The sequence below is a fragment of the Balaenoptera physalus genome (assembly GCF_965194825.1).
Source record: "Balaenoptera physalus genome assembly, chromosome: 5".
Classification (NCBI taxonomy): Eukaryota; Metazoa; Chordata; class Mammalia; order Artiodactyla; family Balaenopteridae; genus Balaenoptera; species Balaenoptera physalus.
The window spans coordinates 54,389,465-54,411,821 of NC_138884.1; the positions used below are offsets into that span (position 1 = coordinate 54,389,465).

At 35.2% G+C, this 22,357-nt stretch overlaps 1 protein-coding gene and 1 pseudogene across 3 annotated transcripts in view; one reads left to right on the forward strand and one right to left on the reverse strand.

The window, feature by feature from the left end:
* Positions 1–22,357, reverse strand: part of CFAP299 (cilia and flagella associated protein 299) — a 609,967-nt gene that overhangs the window by 526,206 nt on the left and 61,404 nt on the right. The window lies entirely within an intron of this gene.
* Positions 11,525–12,370, forward strand: LOC309660698 (dynein light chain 1, cytoplasmic pseudogene; annotated as a pseudogene). The gene has a single exon. The product of its transcript is annotated as a dynein light chain 1, cytoplasmic pseudogene (transcript).

The window sequence follows — 22,357 nt, forward strand, 5'->3', positions numbered from 1 at the left end:
GACCGTCGTGTCTCCATTGTCATTTGTTTCTAGGTATTTTTTGATTTCCCCTTTGATTTCTTCAGTGATCACTTCGTTATTAAGTAGTGTATTGTGTAGCCTCCAGGTGTTTGTATTTTTTACAGATCTTTTCCTGTAATTGATATCTACTCTCATAGCGTTGTGGTTGGAAAAGATACTTGATATGATTTCAATTTTCTTAAATTTACCAAGGCTTGATTTGTGACCCAAGATATGATCTATCCTGGAGAATGTTCCATGAGCACTTGAGAAAAATGTGTATTCTGTTGTTTTGGGGTGGAATGTCCTATAAATATCAATTAAGTCCATCTTGTTTAATGTATCATTTAAAGCTTGTGTTTCCTTATTTATTTTCATTTTGGATGATCCGTCCATTGGTGAAAGTGGGGTGTTAAAGTCCCCTACTATGATTGTGTTACTGTCGATTTCCCCTTTTATGGCTGTTAGTATTTGCCTTATGTATTGAGGTGCTCCTATGTTGGATGCATAAATATTTACAATTGTTGTACTTTCTTCTTGTATCGATCCCTTGATCATTATGTAGTCTCCTTCTTTGTCTCTTGTAATAGGCTTTATTTTAAAGTCTATTTTGTCTGATATGAGAATTGCTACTCCAGCTTTCTTTTGATTTCCATTTGCATGGAATATCTTTTTCCATCCCCTCACTTTCAGTCTGTATGTGTCCCTAGGTCTGAAGTGGGTCTCTTGTAGACAGCATATATACGGGTCTTGTTTTTGTATCCATTCAGCCAGTCTATGTCTTTTGGTGGGAGCATTTAATCCATTTACATTCAAGGTAATTATCGATATGTATGTTCCTATTCCCATTTTCTTAAATGTTTTGGGTTTGTTATTGTAGGTGTTTTCCTTCTCTTGTGGTTCATTGCAGCTCTATTTACAATAGCCAGGACATGGAAGCAACCTAAGTGTCCATCATCGGATGAATGGATAAAGAAGATGTGGCACATATATACAATGGAATATTACTCAGCCATAAAAAGAAACGAAATGGAGTTATTTGTAGTGAGGTGGATGGAGTTAGAGTATGTCATACAGAGTGAAGTAAGTCAGAAAGAGAAAAACAAATACAGTATGCTAACACATATATATGGAATCTAAGGAAAAAAAAAAAAAAAGGTCATGAAGAACCTAGTGGCAAGATGGGAATGAAGACACAGACCTACTAGAGAATGGACTTGAGGATATGGAGAGGGGGAAGGGTAAGCTGTGACAAAGTGAGAGAGTGGCATGGACATATATACACTACCAAACGTAAAATAGATAGCTAGTGGGAAGCAACCGCATAGCACAAGAAGATCAGCTCTGTGCTTTGTGACCACCTAGAGGGGTGGGATAGGGAGGGTGGGAGGGAGGGAGATGCAAAAGGGAAGAGATATGGGAACATATGTATATGTATAACTGATTCACTTTGTTATAAAGCAGAAACTAACACACCATTGTAAAGCAATTATACTGCAATAAAGATGTTAAAAAAAAAAATCGACAGTTTTCAACTTCCCAAGAACAGCTATCTTCCCTAATCTACTTTAGCTTTACCTCATTTGTTTTTTTATTCTGATGAAAATTATCCAACTCATTTAGTCCAATCTTTTAAACCACTACCTTCTTCACTGCCTGTTTTCAAAGATGCTGCTTTTTTCAGCCCTGATAATTTCACCAGTTATTGACTCACTTTTCTCCCTTGCTGCATTATAAAGAAGTGACTCATAGCCTTTTTTTCATGACACACATAGAAATAAAATTTTCACAAAACTGACTCTGGGAGCATCTGTATAAGACTTAGAGGAAAAAAATATTACATTTCCTTTGCATTTTATGATTATAATATAAATAAAATACAAAGTATTAGGGAAGATTTAAAATATCGACTATAAATGCACTTTCCAAAAAATGTTTTCTAACTTTTAATAAGAAACATGAAATTTCTTCTGTGGACATAATGCTTTAGTATATGGTTTTACGTTCGAAATAGCTATACACAAATCCTTATCAAGACTTTTTAATGATGATCTCTTTAAATTTTTCATAGTGATATTAATGACAAATTTTGTTCACACAAGTAGGTGGTATCACATGAATATACGTTGCTTGTATTTAATTGTTTTCTTACAAAATTATCAGAATTCATATAATTCTGTTTAAATTATATCAATATTTCATGGGAGCAATCAGTCCTTTAAAATGTCTTCCCTCTTTTTTGTGTGTGACAAATTTAACAGTGAACAGTCTGGTGGTAATGCTGACTTTAAACCTTCAAGTATTTAAAAATATTAAAGATTTTCCTCAATCCTACACAGATGTTGCTTTGCTCATCTTAAATGTTTAGGATTCAGATTTTTCCATTAACTCTATCAGTACCTGTTAAAGTACTTTAATTAAGCTCCTTGGAAGCTGAAAAAATACAAAGTGCACTATTTTGAATGCCAACAACAATGCTTTTTAAAAATATGCAAAGTAAGAAACCAGCCCCTCCTCTTCCTTATACTCCTTCATCTCTCTCTCTCTCTTTCACACACACACACACACACACACACACACACACACACACACAATTCATCAATAATTTTATAAATTCTTGCCTAACTCTCCTTGAAGAACCAATGCACTTCAGTATGAAATTGTGTTCTGATCATATTTCTTTGAATAAAGATGAAAAAGATATTTTAACAGCTTGGATTTAATTACCATTATATGTATATCACCCTCATTTTTTATTACCAATCACCATTTTAATAACATCTTTTAATATGGACTGTAAATCTATGGACAAACACTGACATATGTAAATATATCTAATGTTAATTAAATAACGTATTTTTGAATTCTAGGGTTTAAAAAGAACTTTTGATGTAAATCTCATATGTTTTCCTACAACCTAACATAACCTTCAATGCCCAAAGATATTTTGGTGAGTGCTTCCTTAGTATGTTCTTGGTTTCAAGTATCCCTTTACCACTTTGAACATTTTATTCTCAGATGTTTGATATAGAGCTTCTTTGGAACAAATAATATTCTTCCAAGCATTTGTCTTCAGGGATTCCAAGCTGTATGATATTAGTAAGTATATTACTTCTGTGGAATCACCCATGTGTAATGAAAACTTTATGATGTACTATTCTTCTGGATTCATGTTGTCTCTCTCATATTTGATATGAATGTCAACGTATTTACTAATAGCATTGTTTGAAAAGGCAACTTTGTTATTCTCTTCCCCTCTTTGGTATCAAATACAGTACTGATAAGTTTTTATATAGGCTGGTAAAATTAAAGGTTTGCAGTTATGTGAGGTGTCTTTTTTTCTAGCACTAGGACTTAATTCTAAAACTAGCTTCTTGGGTTTGATTTGCTGTTATAAGCAATCTCAAAATAATGATTTTTTAAAATTTTGTGCCAGCATAATGTACTTTGCGCCACTGCTTTATTGCATATCTTTTCCAGGCAAGTAAGACATGTGGGAAGAGGAAGAGAGAAATTATTGGGGGACCAAAAAGCTATTTGAATTAGTAACAAGGTAGTCTACCTTATGAATCAGTAACTTTCTAGCTTTGAGAAAGAAGTTGTACATTTTGGTGAAAAATTAATATCTATAAGTATTGAACTGAATTAAAAATAAAGTACTGAAGGGGACTATGGGATCTTCTAGCTTCAGAAGATAAGTTTGTCAGTGTTTTTTAGATGTTGGCATTCTTAGAAATTAAACAAAACAAAATGGATTGAAAACTTGATAGTTAAGTACATGGTTAGCAAAGTAGAAAATATTATAAATTATTTAATTTCATTGTAATCCTGGAAAATTCAAAAAATATAATTATCAATTATGATCATTATTTTAAATGTTTTTAAAAAATAGATTTATGAATCCAGTAAGACACACAATCATGTTTAATAAAATTATTAAATTATTTTCATTTATTTGCTTTTAGAAGTAAACCTTTTCTACCTCTACATGAAAAAATTATGAAATTGCATCAAGAATCAGGCTTGGCTAATTGTTAATATCAGTAGCCAATAAGGAAATAAGGAAAACAAGAATGAAGCTAGAGATAATTAAAAAAGCAACTCTGTTTTTATTATAAAAATAATCAAATTAAGCATGAAACAATTTCATTGTGAAAATTCAGAGCAAAATAAATCTTAAGAAAAACTGAATATTTTACTTGTACCCACAAAACAAAGAACTTTATTGATAAACATCATGACTTAAATAATAATCAGACTACGGTAGGAAAGTGAGTTGGATAGTCTCCATGCCATCATGCAAACTTTGACTAAAAATCAAAACAAAATAGAAAAATGCAGGTGGTATATCTTCGCCCCATTGGGATATAAGACCATCTGCAAAATGACTCTATACTTTGCAGACTGTACCAGAGGAATATGTGGATCTTCTTGTCTTGACCTAAATCTCCAATAAGTACATTAAGCTGCTTTGCCTGATGTTTTTAATTTAGCTCTATCCAGGGGGAGACAGAAGATTAGATGATCACTTGGGGTATGTTTCTGTCACAGGATCAGTAACTGCCTCATCATTGTTATATACGCAAAGCCCAGAACACCAAAACTCTCACTTAGAAATATGTTTGATAACTTTCTATACTTTCTATACTAGATATGTCATAAGTTCATTAGAATAATAAACAAAATAACTGAAACTTGAATTCTAAGAATTACCTGAGGCTGACAATAAAGCATATTAACTGTTAAAATTAGGTCCGGAGATGTGTATTTCTCTATTATGTTCAATGTTACTAACACCTAAACACAATTGAAAAAAAAAGGCCTAAGTATAAACCCAATAACCAAAAAGACACATTATTGTACCTTAAAGATCTATTAAGGAGTATAAAAGAATATTTAAATAAATTAATAAACAAATCACATTCTTGTATGGGATGACTCAGTTGCCATACTCATTTATCTATTTATCTATCTGTCATCTATTAAGTGCAATATAAATTAAAATACCAAGAAAATGTTGAAATCAGACATAGGGATTATACATTTCAATTGGAAAAATAAGGAGGAAAGTCTAGAAATTTCTAAAAAAAGTCATGTAATTAAAATAGCTTCTTAATGAATTTTAAAAATTGATAGATGAATGCAACAGAAGAAAGTAAAAAAAAAAAAGCTTAATTCAGATAAGAATTTATTTTAATTCTTTAAATGACAAAGGTAACATTTCAAATCAATGGAGAAAGAAAAAGATTACTCAATAAATTATCTTAGAAAAACTAGACAACCTTTTGGAAAATTCTCTACCTTAACTCTTACAAATGGATGAAGCATGTCTCTCTCTCTCACACACACACACACACACACTCACACACATAAAACCATAAATTTGTAGAAGAAAAAAAAATTTAAGTTTATATTGTCAGAGTTAGGATGACCTTTGGAAGCTGAACAATAAACGGATAAGTAATAGGACACTTCCTGCTATTCCTCAGACACACGAGGCCCACTATGGGCTCAAGGCCTTGCATTTCCTGTTGGCTTTTCCTAGATCTCTTCCATCCACCCTCAAATAGGGCTCAAACAGCCTCAAGGTTTGCTCACTTATTTCAGATTTTTATTCAAATGTTACTTTCTCAGAAAAGCCTTTGTTCTCAAATGGCAACCCACTGGAATCTTCCTATTCCTCTATTCTTTTACCTTGCATTAATTTTCTCCTTAGTACTTGCCACCACCTAAAATATTATATATCATTTAATTTATCTCACTTATTATCTGACTTCCCCTACTAGACTACAAGTTTCATGAAAGCAAAGGTGCTTTTTTTGTATTATTCCCTTCTCAGTGCCTACAAGACTACCTGGAGCATATGAAGTGCTCAAAACATATTTGATAAATGAAGAAAGAATGAATAAAAAGTCAAAGGAGTAAGAAGAAAGCCTAGAGAAAAAGGTGTAATTAAACCAGAATGGGTAAAATGACAATAGAGCCGCAAGCTGTAAGAGATCAAGTTAGATAAGCAGACAAAAGTACACGTTAGAACAAAAATTAGAATGTCACTAATGACTTTGGCAAAAGCAGTTTGGGAGACAGTTCTCCATGGATCTCTCATTTCTACACCTGTTGCTAGTAGTGATACTGACTGTCCTTTATTCCAGAAGATCATTTCAAGTATGTTTGTATCGTGAACAGCCTTGGAAGATGTGGTATTTACTCTGCAGTAAGAGACACATTTGTTTACAACTTTGGAAGATAAAGATATTGTCTCCCCTCTGTAGCAAAAGGCAGGATGCTTACCACCTATTATTAAAATTTCTGGGCTCTGGATGCTCTGGATTCTTCTCCTGTAATGCAACCCATAGAGTGTGCAGGTAACAGCTCACCCTCTTTGTGTTTCCTTATGGGAACTGGAGCCCAGAAAACAGGTGCAAAAAAATGCTGATTTTCTGGTTGCTGCTAATGCTGTGAATAATAAATTGTTCATCATCTCTGACCCAAGAGTCTTGTCTCCCGTCAGCATCTATAAAACTATAGCAGGCTAACTTATTAGTGTGCAAGTAGGGTAAAATCCCAGGCCTTTTTACAGTTCTAGATAGAGAGATGGCAAAATAACAGGATTTTTGTATAGCTACACTAGCATTAGCACTGATATAGTAATTTACTTCCACTCAATACAGTACTAAATTACACCTTCAAAACTCAAAACCATCATTCAACTTCTCTTTCACCTACATGATATTCATAAATGCATAATAGTTCACCATTATGTAGGACAGTTCACTACAGTCATTTATCTGGCTCTCATAACTCTTAGCTACAAACAATATACACACTCATATGATCTTAGGAGAAGTATGAGAATATGAAGCAGAATTTACCATTCTACCTGAAGTATGAAACAGAACTGTTCCAACCAATTCATAAAATCATGAGCAAGAAATAAATGATTATTTTTGTATGCCACTGAAATTTTTATATTGTTTGTTATGCAGCAATAGCTGACTGATACAAGACCCAAATATCAACCCTCTTAATGTAATAAAAGTTTACTTCTCCCTTGTGAAATATTCTTAAGGGGAGCAATACAGAATTAGTATGGGAGCTCTGCTACACAAAGTTACCCAAGGACAAAATCTCCTTCTATCTTATTGGTCTACCTTTCCCTCAAAATCATCCTTAGTTCTTGTTCCAAGATAGCTCACTACCTCATTTGTGTTCGAAAAAATGGGATAGAGGAAGGGTGACAGGAATGCAACACACTTGCCTTTTAAAAACATCCCAGATTCTGCACCCACAAAGTCTCCTTACATCCATTAGTCATGTGGCCACACCTAACTACAAGGAAGGTAAAAAAACTTTATTTTTGGCAGTCCTGCACATAGCCGAAAATCAGGGGCTTTACAGGCATACATTGTTTTGTTGTGCTTCTCTTTATTACACTTCACAGTTATTGTGTTTTCTAAAAATTGAAGGTTTGTGGCAACCCTGCATGAAGCAAGTCTATTGGTGCCACTTTTCCAACAGTATTTGCTCACTTCATGTCTCTGTGTCACAGTTTGGTTAACTCTCACAATATTTCAAATTTTTTCATTATTATTATATTTGTTGTGATGATCTGAAATCAGTGATCTTTAATGTAACTACTATGACTCAACTGAAGGCTCAGATGATGGTTAGCATTTTTCAGCAATAAAGTGTTTTTAATTAAGGCATGAACGTTGTTTTCTTAGACATAATGCTATTCCACATTTAATACACTACGGTATGGTATAAACATAACTCTTATATACACTGGGAAACAAAAATAAATTGTGTATCTCACTTAATTGTGATACTCACTTTATTGTGGTGGTTTAAAACTGAACATGCAACATCTCAGAGGTATGTCTGTATCTCTGTTAAAGGAGAGAATGGACATTTAAATACAACTAGCATTATTTGCCACAGTCTATTCATGTGGCAACCCAAATATCCATCACAATCTCTCTCCTTCACATAGAATACATTGATTACCTCCACAAGGGAGAAAATTCCAAAGTCCCACTGGTTACTGTACCCAGCTAAAAGTCTCTCCTCTCTGGATGATGTATAGCTCTTTCCCTTCATTAATCATGGATGTGGAGCCTCATGATTTGGCAACCTACAAACTAAAACAAGTTTATCTGTCCCCATACACTCAATACTCACGGCTTGTGAAGAAGTAGATACTGCAAACTAAACTGCCCCTATTGAGCAAAGAGGGATTGGGAAATTTATAGCAGTCACTGGGCCATGGCAATAATCAAATCCTACTAAGTAGGCATTACAAATATTCCATGAACCAACAATGGATTAGTCTCATCTGGAAGGCCCTGATTCTGCTTTCCTGGAAGAAATGTGCGCTTTCTTCCAAAGCCTTTGGTTCTACCCCCTGGCGGGTGCTGTCCTATCTTTTGTCCTCCCTTGCCATGAATCAAGCAGGTGGTACAAAGATTGCTCTTGTTGGAGACTGTGATATTTTTGTAGCCTTCTCCTTGCTGGTCCAGATTTGGCGGCCCAGGAATTTTCTAAAGGGTTGAACAATTACAGGCTTTTGCAGGCTATGTTGTTGCTCTGTAGCCATACAATTCCCTCAAAACCTTAGCTAGCTTCCAGGCAATTTGTTTTGGATTAGTTCCATATGTAAGTAACTATAGCCAAAGATTTCATCTAGATGTATTCTTTAAGCCTGAAGATGCTTGTCTTTTCCTTATTACCCTGTGTGCTTTCCTTACCCCCTCTCTGGATGGAAGCTACATCCAGGCTATCTAAACCATTTTGTTTGGGTGGAAAAGCAATACTCTTAATTTGATTTTGCTTCTCGTCTGGTTCCCAAATCTGGCAGGACATTGAATTTATCTCCTACTAAGGCAGTGGCTTTGAAGCTACCAGTTATAATTGCTTTGGTTTGGAATACAGGAGTTGACTTTTTCAACCCTCAAAGGCCTCAAATTATAGGACTCTCAGTGAAATTATTTTGCTAACCTGGCACAAAGAGCCTTTCTTAACAGAACTATATGCCCTTCCACCTTTGCTTGCCGACTGGTTAACTCTAGCCTGAGTTCATCTCTGTCATAGGATTTTGCTGGAAGAGCAAGAAGCTGCCAACACACATGAAGATCCTGCAGCTTTCCAGTGATTTCCCCTAATGTTATATATGGCCTCCGTCACCATTTAATCTGCCTTCTAAAATACTGTAATCAACAGTTATATCAATGCTTTGCCTCAGCATATCAGGGATCAACCAGCTTTTCAACTTCCAATATCTGTGTCTGTGCTTCCTGCCTCCCAAGTGCTAAACATATTATACCACAGATCTAGGTTATGCCACTTCATGCACCCCATTTCTGGTACCAAATTCTGTCTTAGGAAATACATAACAGAGATTCAAATACAGTCCATAAAGAAAACAGAGGTTTATTCCTTTCACATTACAGTATGGAAATGATAGTCTAGGGATTTTATGGGGGACCCAGGCTTTTTCTATCACGTAGCTCTGTCATCCCTCAGATACTGCTCTTATCCACATGGTACAAGATGATCGATCCATCACCACAAACACTTTTCAAAGCAGCAGGATGGGGAAAAGGTGGCAGAGGGCCAGCTCTTCGTCCTTTAAGGAAAATCTGGAAACCGCACACATCACCTCCAAGGGAGCTTAGAAAATGTAGTGCTTACTCTGTAGCCACATGTCCTGCTACAAAACAAGAGTCCTTTCATTATAGGAGAAGAGGATCATTGATACCAGGGAGCAAAAAATGTCCTTGCTACAGCCTTAAAATAAGTGACATTATTGGGATCTAACATGGTGTTTTGTGAACCAGTATTTATAACAATAAGAACTAAGGTGAAGAGAACATTATTTTAAGAATAACTGCTCACCTAATGATATTTATAGAATATTTTCCAAGGTATAACATCCAAAATATAAATTTTGATATAAATAAATGTAAATTTACAGTTTACCTTTTGCATTAAATATCTGATACATAATAGGTATTTGATAAATAATTGTTGAATGAAAGAATGAATGAACTGAGTAAGTAACAAATATTTACTGAATCCCTGCAATGAGGCCATGACTGTGTAGACACCAAAGACATATTTAAAAAGGTATGACATATGGAAGGGGTTGGCAGCATTTTGCTTGATGATACTGGCAACGTGAAGAGCTATACACATCTAATAAACATATAAAATAATAATAATATATAAATAATAAATATAATAAAGAAATTTTCTACACAATTCCCAATGATTATACAGAAAAATAAAACTTCCTAAATTAAATTTTTCTTAAAATAATTTTATAATTTCAAATAAGATAAAAAATTGGGTATCCTTTTTTTAACTCACTCTGAGTAAGAAGGTTACTCTAAGAGCAAATGAATTAATTGGTATTTATTTATGTAATTTTTATATTATACTGAATCTTACACTTAAGATTTTAGTAAAAAGTAACAACATATTTAGCATGAAATTGTGACATGTAATTATTTGCTTAAAATTGGAATGGTTTTCAAGTAATTTAAATCAATGACACATACATGAACTATTTCTTTATAACCATCAAAGCTATTTGTGCTTACATACAAAGAGTAAAATAATTCATTTGTAGTTCTGACAAACAGAGAAAAGAAGAACTTGAACCAGTACTTTCAATGAGGTAAACTGTTCCTCTAATTTTTTCACAAATCTTTCTCTTTTCTATTCTTCCATTCCTAGAAGCAGCATTTAGTTATCACCATGGATTATTTTTAGGAATGCATTGCTACAGACTATTGGGATATATTATTTAGAAGGCTGTGCACACATTAAGGGAAATGACTTATTTACAAACATATATGTTTGTTTTATAATCACTCAGGTACATGACACACCCAGATGTTTCTACAGAATAACACCTCAGGAGAAATCACATATCTTTAGCCTTTTATAACTTTTTTTCTCTGTAGTTTTGCATATTTGGGAATGAAGAGATGAACAGAAAAAATTAAGGACAATAGGTGCAGGAAAACAACTGCTCAATACCTGCCTTGTCACACAAAGAAAAGATTTTTTTTTTAAGTCTCCTTGATGAGAATAAATTTTTGTTCTTTGAGAGTGGACAAAGTCATTTATTGCTCTATCAAGCATATAAGGTGAGTAAAAAAGCTGAGAAGTATTTTTCATTACAACACATTTATTAAAAAACATAAACATTGGTGAAAATATTCTGGGAAAGATGGCAAGCTAGGCACACTTATTCCTCTTTATCCAGCTCCAGATTCCCATTAACATGAATGAAAGTAAATAAAAAATAGGGTGTACACTGTATAAGAACTGGAAACTTTGTGCCAAAAAACGACAAAGACTTTTTTTAGAAATAGCATAGATAAAACAAATGAAAGAAAAAACTATGTGCTTATTACCAATATTTTATCATCATAAAATAGTTTCCATCTTTTTGTTTTTAGATTTTTCTATCTATAAGTGAAATTTAGACATTCCTTCCTTTATTCAACAAATATTTATTTTCAAAAAATGTTCCTATTCTCATAGAGCTTACAATTTACTGCCATGGAGAAAAATAAATGAGTCTGTGAATGTAGCACAGTATCATAGGAGGTACTAAAGGAGGGTTATCCAGAGCCACGATGGTGGGCAGCAGCTCGGACACTCACTAGAAGAACAAGCCACTCCCCAAACAGAACTTTTGCAGCCACATATCAATGGCATTCAATGACTGCTGAGCTGCCAGGAGCAGAATTCAAATTATAGGGTTAATAGGCTGTGACCCTGATAGATGCGCCACGGCTTCAGTAGGGACCGCTCCTCTCTAAGGGTCTGAGCCTCACCAGCCTCTCCCCCAGGAGACCGCTGCAGTCAGCCAGCCGCTGCTCTTTGGTAACCATGTGTGACCGAAAGGCCGTGATCAAAAATGCCGATATGTTGGAGGAGATGCAACAGGACTCAGTGGAGTGCGCTACTCAGGCACTGGAGAAATACAGAGAAGGACACTGCTGCCCATATCAAGAAGGAGTTTGACAAGAAGTAGAACCCCACCTGCCACTGCATTGTGGGGAGGAACTTCGGTACTTATGTGACACATGAAACCAAACACTTCATCTACTTCTACCTGGGCCAAGTGGCCATTCTCCTGTTCGAATCTGGTCAAAAGCATGGACTGTGTCACACACCCAGTGATCCATCCAAAAACAAGGACTGTAGCCTAAATTCCAAATATCACAGGCTGAAATCTTCAGCCTTGCCCAAGGGAGCACCTCAATCTTTATTGTGTTGCTTTGTACAGGGCATACTCTGTACTAGTTTGTTGTGGTTATAAAGCAATTAGCAAAACAAAACAAAACAAAAAACAGGCCATGACCCTGAAGATGAAGAGGCTTCTATGATGTCCAGGCAGCCCACACCTCAGGAAGATTAGGCACGGATTTCCCACATAACCAAGTGACTGCCAATCCAAACAGAGAGCCAGAAATAGAAAACGGGCTTTAACTCAGCGGCTTCTCCAAGCCTATTAAGAACAATGAAGAAAGAGGAGGAAGAGGAAGGGGGCCGGGGAAGGGAGGAAGGAAGGGAGAGAAAGAGGGAAGGAAGAAGGGAAGGAGGGGAAATGGTGAGGGAAGAAGGAGGGAGGGAAACCCTGCAGAGATGTGGGTCCTCTGCTCTGGAGCCCCACATTCCACTGAGGACTTACCGCATGCCAGATACCATTCCAGGTACAGAGCAAAACATGAAATTTCCTGCCCATGGAGCTCACATTCTAGCAGGAGAGGAGCTAGCAAAAGTACAAAGGAAGTAAAATACTTAGTATGTTAGACAGGGATAAATGCAATAAAGAAAAACTTAGTAAGGAACATAAATAAGGGGTGTATAATTTTTCAGTAGGTACGGGAAGGTTTCACAGAAGTGAGTTTGGGAACAAACCTGAAGGATGTGAGGGAGTGTGCCATGAGTAAATCTGGGAGATGAGATTTCCAGCAGAAGGCCCTCAGGCTGAACCATATACGGTGTACTGGAGGAACAGCATGGAGGCTAGAATGGCTGGAGTTGGGAAAATGAGGGGTAATGAGATCAAAAAGACAATGGACTAGAGATGTGTTAGAAGAGGAAGAGAAGTGAGCGATAGCTCTTAGATTTTTGGCTGGGGTTACCATTTACTAAAATGGAAAAGCCTGCAGGACAAGCCAATCCGGAAGGTACAATCAGGACTTTATGTGTATCAGATATTAAAGAAGATATATGGAGTGAACAATTCCATACTGAACCTGGAGATCAAGGGAGAGGTCTAAGTTGGAGACTAATGAATAGGCAGTTGTCAGAGTAGAGAGTGTATTTAAAGCTAAGCTAATAAATACAATCATCAAGGATGCAAAGAAGACAAGAAGGAGAAGAAGTTCAAGGACAGCTGTGGAGCATGTCAATATTAAGAAATCAAGAAGATAAGGAGGAACCAGCAAAGGAAATAGAGAATGAACAGACAGAGAAGAAAACCTGGGGAAATCCCAAAACTAAGTAAAGAAAGTGTTGCAAAGTATTGAAAAAGATCAGCTGTGTTGAATGCTGCTGTAAGTCAACTAAGATGAGAACTAAGAATTAGCCATTGGATTTGTTTGTTTATTGTCTTCTCTCCTGCTATAATGTAAACATCATTATGGTAGGAAGTTTTTCCTGTCTTAGTCATTAGTAAATTCTGAGGGACTAGAACAGTGTCTGGTACATAATTCATGTTCAATAAATATTAATAAATGAATGAATCTCTGTTGTGAATATAAACATAAAAATAAAAAATAAAATGAAAAGTATTTTATGATGGTGAAATGCTTGTAAACATTGTTAGAAAGAAAAAAGTAGAACTTTGCTATAAAGCTTCAGGTTCTACATAGCACCAATTTAACTACAAAATGCAGAGAGAGTTGATAGTACACAGGAAAGAAAACTTGGAAATAAAACAAAAATTTGCACCCCTAATTTTTGCTTTAGCATCCAAATTACTTATTTTACCTAAACCTTGCATATTTACAAACATGGCCATTTTACATAATGTTTTGCAATGACACATTACAAATTACAGCTCTTAATCCCAAATCAACTTCTTTCAAAAAGCAATATTTAATTCTATTGGGAGACACTGAAGAACTCCACTAGAATTACACTAGTTGTTCAACATTTCACAGCCTGCTTGAAATCAAGCAGGACCCTGTGGGGCCCTCCCAGGTACAAAAGCCTTTTCATGTCCCCACTTTCATTTGTAGGGAAAAGACTTCAGCCTCCTAAACCTTTCCTGAGCTTCAAAGGTCAGATTCAAACAGTTACTAAGCAGAGAAGTGAAGGAATGCAGAAACAAAGGAAAAGCAGTCAAACAATAGTGCAGCAATAAGGTCCTAGCTCCTCCTCAAGGGATATACCTAACTATCTTTGAGTTCTTCTGCAGGAAGTAAGGACTCCACCCAGGTGGAGGATGGTAACTTCAGGCTGAGCACAAGATGCCTGGAGCACTGCCCTGTTACCTCACTGACAACCAATCAGAAGAAAATCACACACCCTGCAGTCCGCACCCCAAATTCTGCCTTTAAAACCTCTTTCCTGAAAACCATCATGGAGTTTGGGTTTTTTTAGCATGAGTTGCCTGTTCTCCTTGCTTGGCCCTCACAATAAACCTTTCTCAGCTCCAAATTCTGGCATTTCAGTTTGTTTGGCCTTACTGTGCGTCAGTCACACAAACTTGGATTCAGCAACATGCTCACACTCTTAAAATCAAATTTTAGACTCACACTATAATAGCCGATCTGAGTCTATACTCTCTGAATACCACTATAATATTTTCCATGAGGCAGAGTCTATAGTACAAAATGACATAAAATTTCAGCACTATAGCCACCAAAATAAATTAACAAGTGAAATGTTGATGGCATAGTAAGAGTACAACAGTAACATGTCATTAAATGAAGTTAGAGCAGAAACATTTCTAAGAAGTTCCTACTTAGATTTTATCCTGAGATATACAGATATTTCTATAACTTACCAATAATATAATTGTCATATTATCAAAGATACAAATTCAACATATATTTTCTCACCAATTTTTAGGCAAAAGAATATTTGAGTCTTTCAATTAAATGTGTCCCATTGTTTCAACAAGTCTAATGGAGAGTCATCTTATTCAGATAAATAACTCTAGAGCAATTAGTTAGTCCCAGCTGATGACTGATTTTATAATATTAGTTGAATATTGGGTGGGATGCAAGGAAACCTACCAGAATTTTCCTAGGCAATTTGCCAGAGAGAATTCTTGTCAAGAAAAACAGTGCTGTGATTTCAACTTTGAACCCTGAACTGTACATTGTGTGAACATGTCAAATACTCATCCCCCAAATAACCTCATGCTCTTTCTGAAAATCTTGCCAAATGCAATGAATCTGATTTAGTGGAAAAAAAATTTTAAGGCCAAGAAAAATATACACGTTGTATATGGAGTGTCAGTAATTCCGGAAATATTAGTTTACCTCTATTTATGATTTCACTTTAAAAGAATGCAGTGTTGTTTCTGCTGAAAATTTTTTACCATAATTAATTCATTTTTCTCCCAAGGAAACATTTTCTTCATATGTTACTACATTTGTACATTATTTTCTTAGAGTAATTAATTCAGCTTTTTCAAACATGATGCTATTAAGGTCAAGGTTTCAGATTTTGCACCCTCAGCCATTCCTCATTCCCAGGCAGATCACTTAAATTATTAAAATTACACGCTGGGACCTAAATCCTGCCCACATCACTTTATAGAATACAGATAAAAAATGGTCCCTCCCTGTTTTCAATATAAAATAGACTTTTTATAAAAAGATGTTGGATGGATAGGAATAGTGGAAGAATGAAAATAGAAATTTTATGGAATTAAGAATCAAACTAGAAATAAAAGGACAGTCATTAATGGGAAGTTCTGTGATACAGAGCCAAGGAATAGCATCAGAACAGGTGTCTGAAGTAACAAAACAGGAGTAAGTTTGGCTGTTCAACAAACTGCTAAAAGTGCATCCCTTCAATTTCTGTTGTTTTTTGTGGGGGAGGGGGGGAAACACCTTCTGCAATGGCCTGCTCTCTAGCATATTAACCTTACTAATTATTGTCCAAAAAATGTAAAGTTCAAATGAAGACTTAGCCCTTAAAATCACCTGATGATTCTTATTTTTATTTCATAATATCTAATATATGGCAACTAGTCGCTATTTAGTAACCATTTGTGAATAAATATAAACAGACCAAAATAAAACACATCAGGAGACTAAAGCAACAATGAAAAATAAAATTTGAATCTGCTATTTAATATAAAAACATAAAGAGTGTGACTTCCCCTGCCCTTTTATACAAGTTATAATCATTATAGGTAGTTGAAATAAAAACAAAATGTGCTAAATGCCTTCACCCATATATTATAATGTATCTTTATATCTTGTTTAGATACCTAAATTGATGTTTAATGCAGTACCTTGATTTGGGAAAGGAAAAACTACACAAATGGTGGCAACTACCTCCTATAGAAGAGTAGGTCTTATTCTTACAAAGGTCACAAACTCTTTGAAGACTGAATTTTAAAACCATGAGCCCTTTCTACAGAAATGTGCACATCTTACACAAAATACCATATCCAATTTGGGGACTGTTCATGCCATTCATTAGAACCTGAAAAGGTCCATAAGATGCAGACTAAGAGAACTTTCTATAGAGGAGATGACAGTAAAGTTACAGATTTGTTATTAACTTTAAAAAAGTCAAGAAAGATTAATTATATCAGTGCATAGTATAACATCCCACATATTGTAGAAACCAAATAAATTATTTGTAACTTATATTTCCCAAGCTAAAATTGGTTTTAATAGGCATTAATAGACTAAAACTTATTAATTGGTGATATGCAAAGTAAAATAAAATGAAATATATTGAAGAGGAATTATGTAGGTAAATAAATTTGGATTATTTAATTATGTAGAATTATATAGTTAAATGCTAGATTAAACAAAGTTAAGCAAGAATTTCTTTACTACATAACTTTTGAGAGTTGTTACTATATAAATATACAAAAATGGGATAGATTATGTACCATTTTCTCAACTTATTTTGACCATGAAGTCCCCTTTTCCTCAAAACACCTGTTACCTGTTGCTGGAAATTACTTACGACAGGTGTGGTAAGAGCTACAATTGCTTTTATTAATACTGAATTTTGAATAGAAATAAATCTACATTTAATTTACATTTTATTCCTCTTGAAAGAAACCAAGATATCAGAATAAAAGAAAAATAATATATCTGAGCAGATTTCTTAGAAAATTTCTTTAGATCAAAACATGAGAGAAATTCAGAGAGGTAAGGCAGGGTCACAGGTAACAGTGAGGCAGGTTGAGCCCAGCAGAGAGGGACCCTGCTAAGAGGGTGAGGGTAGAAAATTCAGCGCACATATTGTGGGGCTAGAGCAGCCCTAAAAATGGCACCTTTTTACAATTCTTCCCCCAGTGGGAATGTTTTCCTCTACTTTTCACAGACACTGTGTATATCAGCAGGAACCCTGAAGCAAGGATACAGATACTGAGAAACAGAAACTAATTTTTTAAATGTTATATTTGGTTTTGGAACACATTTTGCACTTCTTTCAATAAGCATTCCAAATTTCTTACCATTAATAACTGAAACAAAATGAGAAAGAAACTTAATGAAAACAAAAATGACAAGAACTAAAATATTGCCCTACTGGCCAATGAACTTGACCCTACTCCCATACCTTACCCCTGACTGAGGACGGAGACTATTTTGTAGTTCCTGCGCTCAGCAGAGTGGCACTGATATTACCCCATCTACAGCACTTTATCTCTGATTTATATTTTATAAGTAATAAGTGGGGCAGATGACTGGTAGTTAAGCTAGAATGAAACAAGGAAGAGGTAAATGAACTATTAGGTAACTGATGTTGAAGCAAAAATTGTAACACTGTCTGATTGATTAAATGCATGCAGAGGAGAGGTTTAAAACAATTATGTTATAAACAAAGGAAAATAAAAGGATTAAATGGTAGGTAAGGCTTCTATATTTAACTCAAACGAGAAAAATGATAATAGCAGCAGATTGTGATAAATTACGTATATATCAATATAATTAATCTAGAGCGACCACCAAAAGGCTATGCAAAAAGACACAATCAAAAAAAATACAGATGCTGGACACCCTATGCCAAACAACTAGCAAGACAGGAACAAAACCCCACCCATTAGCAGAGAGGCTCCCTAAAATCATAATAAGGTCACAGACACCCCAAAACACACCATCAGATGTGGACCTGCCCACCAGAAAGACAAGATCCAGCCTCATCCACCAGAACACAGGCACCAGTCCCCTCCACCAGGAAGCTTACACAACCCACTGAACCAACCTTAGCCACTAGGGACAGACACCAAAAACAACGGAACTACGAACCTTCAGACTGCAAAAAGGAGACCCCAAACACAGTAAGTTAAGCAAAATGAGAAGACAAAGAAACAAACAGCAGATGAAGGAGCAAGGTAAAAACCCACCAGACCTAACAAATGAAGAGGAAATAGGCAGTCTACCTGAAAAAGAATTCAGAATAATGATAGTAAAGATGATCCAAAATCTTGGAAACAGAATGGAGAAAATACAAGAAACGTTTAACAAGGACCTAGAAGAACTAAAGAGCAAACAAACAATCATGAAAAACACAATAAATGAAATTTAAAATTCTCTAGAAGGGATCAATAGCAGAATAACTGAGGCAGAAGAACGGATAAGGGACCTGGAAGATAAAATACTGGAAATAACTATTGCAGAGCAGAATAAACAAAAATGAATGAAAAGAATTGATAACAGTCTCAGAGACCGCTGGGACAATATTAAACGCACCAACATTTGAATTATAGGGGTCCCAAAAGAAGAAGAGAAAAACAAAGGGACTGAGAAAATATTTGAAGAGATTATAGTTGAAAACTTCCCTAATATGGGTAAGGAAATAGTTAATAAAGTCCAGGAAGCACAGAGAGTCCCATACAGGATAAATCCAAGGAGAAACATGCCAAGACACATATTAATCAAACTATCAAAAATTAAATACAAAGAAAAAATATTAAAAGCAGCAAGGGAAAAACAACAAATAACACACAAGGGAATCCCCATAAGGTTAACAGATGATCTTTCAGCAGAAACTCTGCAAGCCAGAAGGGAGTGGCAGCATATATTTAAAGTGATGAAGGAGAAAAATTGACAACTAAGATTACTCTACCCAGCAAGGATCTCACTCAGATTTGACGGAGAAATTAAAACTTTACAGACAAGCAAAAGCTAAGAGAATTAAGCACCACCAAACCAGCTTTACAACAAATGCTAAAGGAGCTTCTCTAGGAAAGAAACACAAGAGAAGGAAAAGACCCGCAATAACAAACCCAAAACAATTAAGAAAATGGTAATAGGAACATACATATCGATAATTACCTTAAGTGTAAATGGATTAAATGCTCCAACCAAAAGACACAGACTGGCTGAATGGATATGAAAACAAGACCCATATATATGCTGTCTACAAGAGACCCACTTCAGACCTAGGGACACATACAGACTGAAAGTGAGGGGACGGAAAAAGATACTCCATGCAAATGGAAATCAAAAGAAAGCTGGAGTAGCAATTCTCATATCAGACAAAAGAGACTTTAAAATAAAGACTATTACAGGAGACAAAGAAGGACACTACATAATGATCAAGGGATCAATCCAAGAAGAAGGTATAACAATTGTAAATATTTATGCACCCAACATAGGAGCACCTCAATACATAAGGCACATACTAACAGCCATAAAAGGGGAAATTGACAGTAACACAATCAGAGTAGGGGACTTTAACACCCCACTTTCACCAATGGACAGATCATCCAAAATGAAAATAAATGAGGAAACACAAGCTTTAAGTGATACATTAAACAAGATGGACTTAATTGATATTTATAGGACATTCCATCTAAAAACAACAGGATAAACTTTCTTCTCAAGTGCTCATGGAACATTTTCCAGGATAGATCATATCTTGGGTCACAAGTCAAGCTTTGGTAAATTTAAGAAAATTGAAATCATAACAAGTATCTTTTCCGACCACAATGCTATGAGACTAGATATCAATTATAGGAAAAAAATCTGTATAAAATACAAACACATGGAGGCTAAACAATACACTACTTAATAACGAAGTGATCACTGAAGAAATCAAAGAGGAAATCAAAAAATACCTAGAAACAAATGACAATGAAAACATGATGACCTAAAACCTATGGGATGCAGCAAAAGCAGTTCTAAGAGGGAAGTTTATAGCAATACAATCCTACCTTAAGAAACAAGAAACATCTCAAATAAACAACCTAAGCTTACACCTAAAGCAATTAGAGAAAGAAGAACAAAAAAAACCCAAAGTTAGCAGAAGGAAAGAAATCATAAAGATCAGATCAGAAATTCATGAAAGAGAAATGAAGGAAATGATAGCAAAGATCAATAAAACTAAAAGCTGGTTCTTTGAGAAGATAAACAAAATTGATAAACCATTAGCCAGACTCATCAAGAAAAAAAGGGAGAAGACTCAAATCAATAGAATTAGAAATGAAAAAGGAGAAGTAACAACTGACACAGCAGAAATACAAAGGATCATGAGAGATTACTTCAAGCAACTATATGCCAATAAAATGGACAACCTGGAAGAAATGGACAAATTATTAGAAATGTACAACCTGCCGAGACTGAACCAGGAAGAAATAGAAAATATGAACAGACCAATCACAAGCACTGAAATTGAAACTGTGATTAAAAATCTTCCAACAAACAAAAGCCCAGGACCAGATGGCTTCACAGGCGAATTCTATCAAACATTCAGCGAAAAGGTAACACCTATCCTTCTCAAACTCCTCCAAAAATTTGCAGAGGAGGGAACACTCCCAAACTCATTCTACGAGGCCACCATCACCCTGATACCAAAACCAGACAAAGATGTCACAACAAAAGAAAGCTACAGACCAATATCACTGATGAACATAGATGCAAGAATCCTCAACAGAATACTAGCAAACAGAATCCAGCAGCACATTAAAAGGATCATACACCATGATCAAGTGGGGTTTACCCCAGGAATGCAAGGATTCTTTAATATATGCAAATCAATCAATTTGATACACCATATTAACAAACTGAAGGAGAAAAACCATATGATCATCTCAATAGATGCAGAGAAAGCTTTTGACAAAATTCAACATCCATTTATGATAAAAAAAAAACTCCAGAAAGTAGGCATAGAGGGAACTTACCTCAACATAATAAAGGCCATATATGGCAAACCCACAGCCACCATCGTCCTCAATGGTGAAAAACTGAAACCATTTCCACTAAGATCAGGAACAAGACAAGGTTGCCCACCCTCATCACTATTATTCAACATTGTTTTGGAAGTTTTAGCCACAGCAATCAGAGAAGAAAAAGAAATAAAAGGAATCCAAATCGGAAAAGAGGAAGTAAAGCTGTCACTGTTTGAAGATGACATGATACTATACATAGAGAATCCTAAAGATGCTACCAGAAAACTACTAGAGTTAATCAATGAATTTGGTAAAGTAGCAAGATACAAAATTAATGCACAGAAATCTCTTCCATTCCTATACACTAATGATGAAAAATCTGAAAGTGATATTAAGAAAACACTCCCATTTACCATTGCAACAAAAAGAATAAAATACCTAGGAATAAACCTACCGAAGGAGACAAAAGACCTGTATGCAGAAAATTATAAGACACTGATGAAAGAAATTAAAGATGATACAAATAGATGGAGAGATATACCATGTTCTTGGATTGGAAGAATCAACATTGTGAAAATGACTATACTACCCAAGCAATCTACAGATTCAGTGCAATCCCTATCAAACCGCCACTGGCATTTTTCACAGAACTAGAACAAAAAATTTCACAATTTGTATGGAAACACAAAAGCCCCCAAGTAGCCAAAGCAATCTTGAGAAAGAAAAACGAAGCTGGAGAAATCAGGTTCCTGGACTTCAAACTATACTACAAAGCTACAGTAATCAAGACAGTATTGTACTGGCACAAAAACAGAAATATAGATCAATGGAACAGGATAGAAAGCCCAGAGATAAACCCACACACATATGGTCACCTCATCTTTGATAAAGGAGCCAAGAATATATGATGGAGAAAAGACATCCTCTTCAATAAGTGGTGCTGGGAAAACTGGACAGCTACATGTAAAAGAATGAAATTAGAACACTCTCTAACACCATACACAAAAATAAACT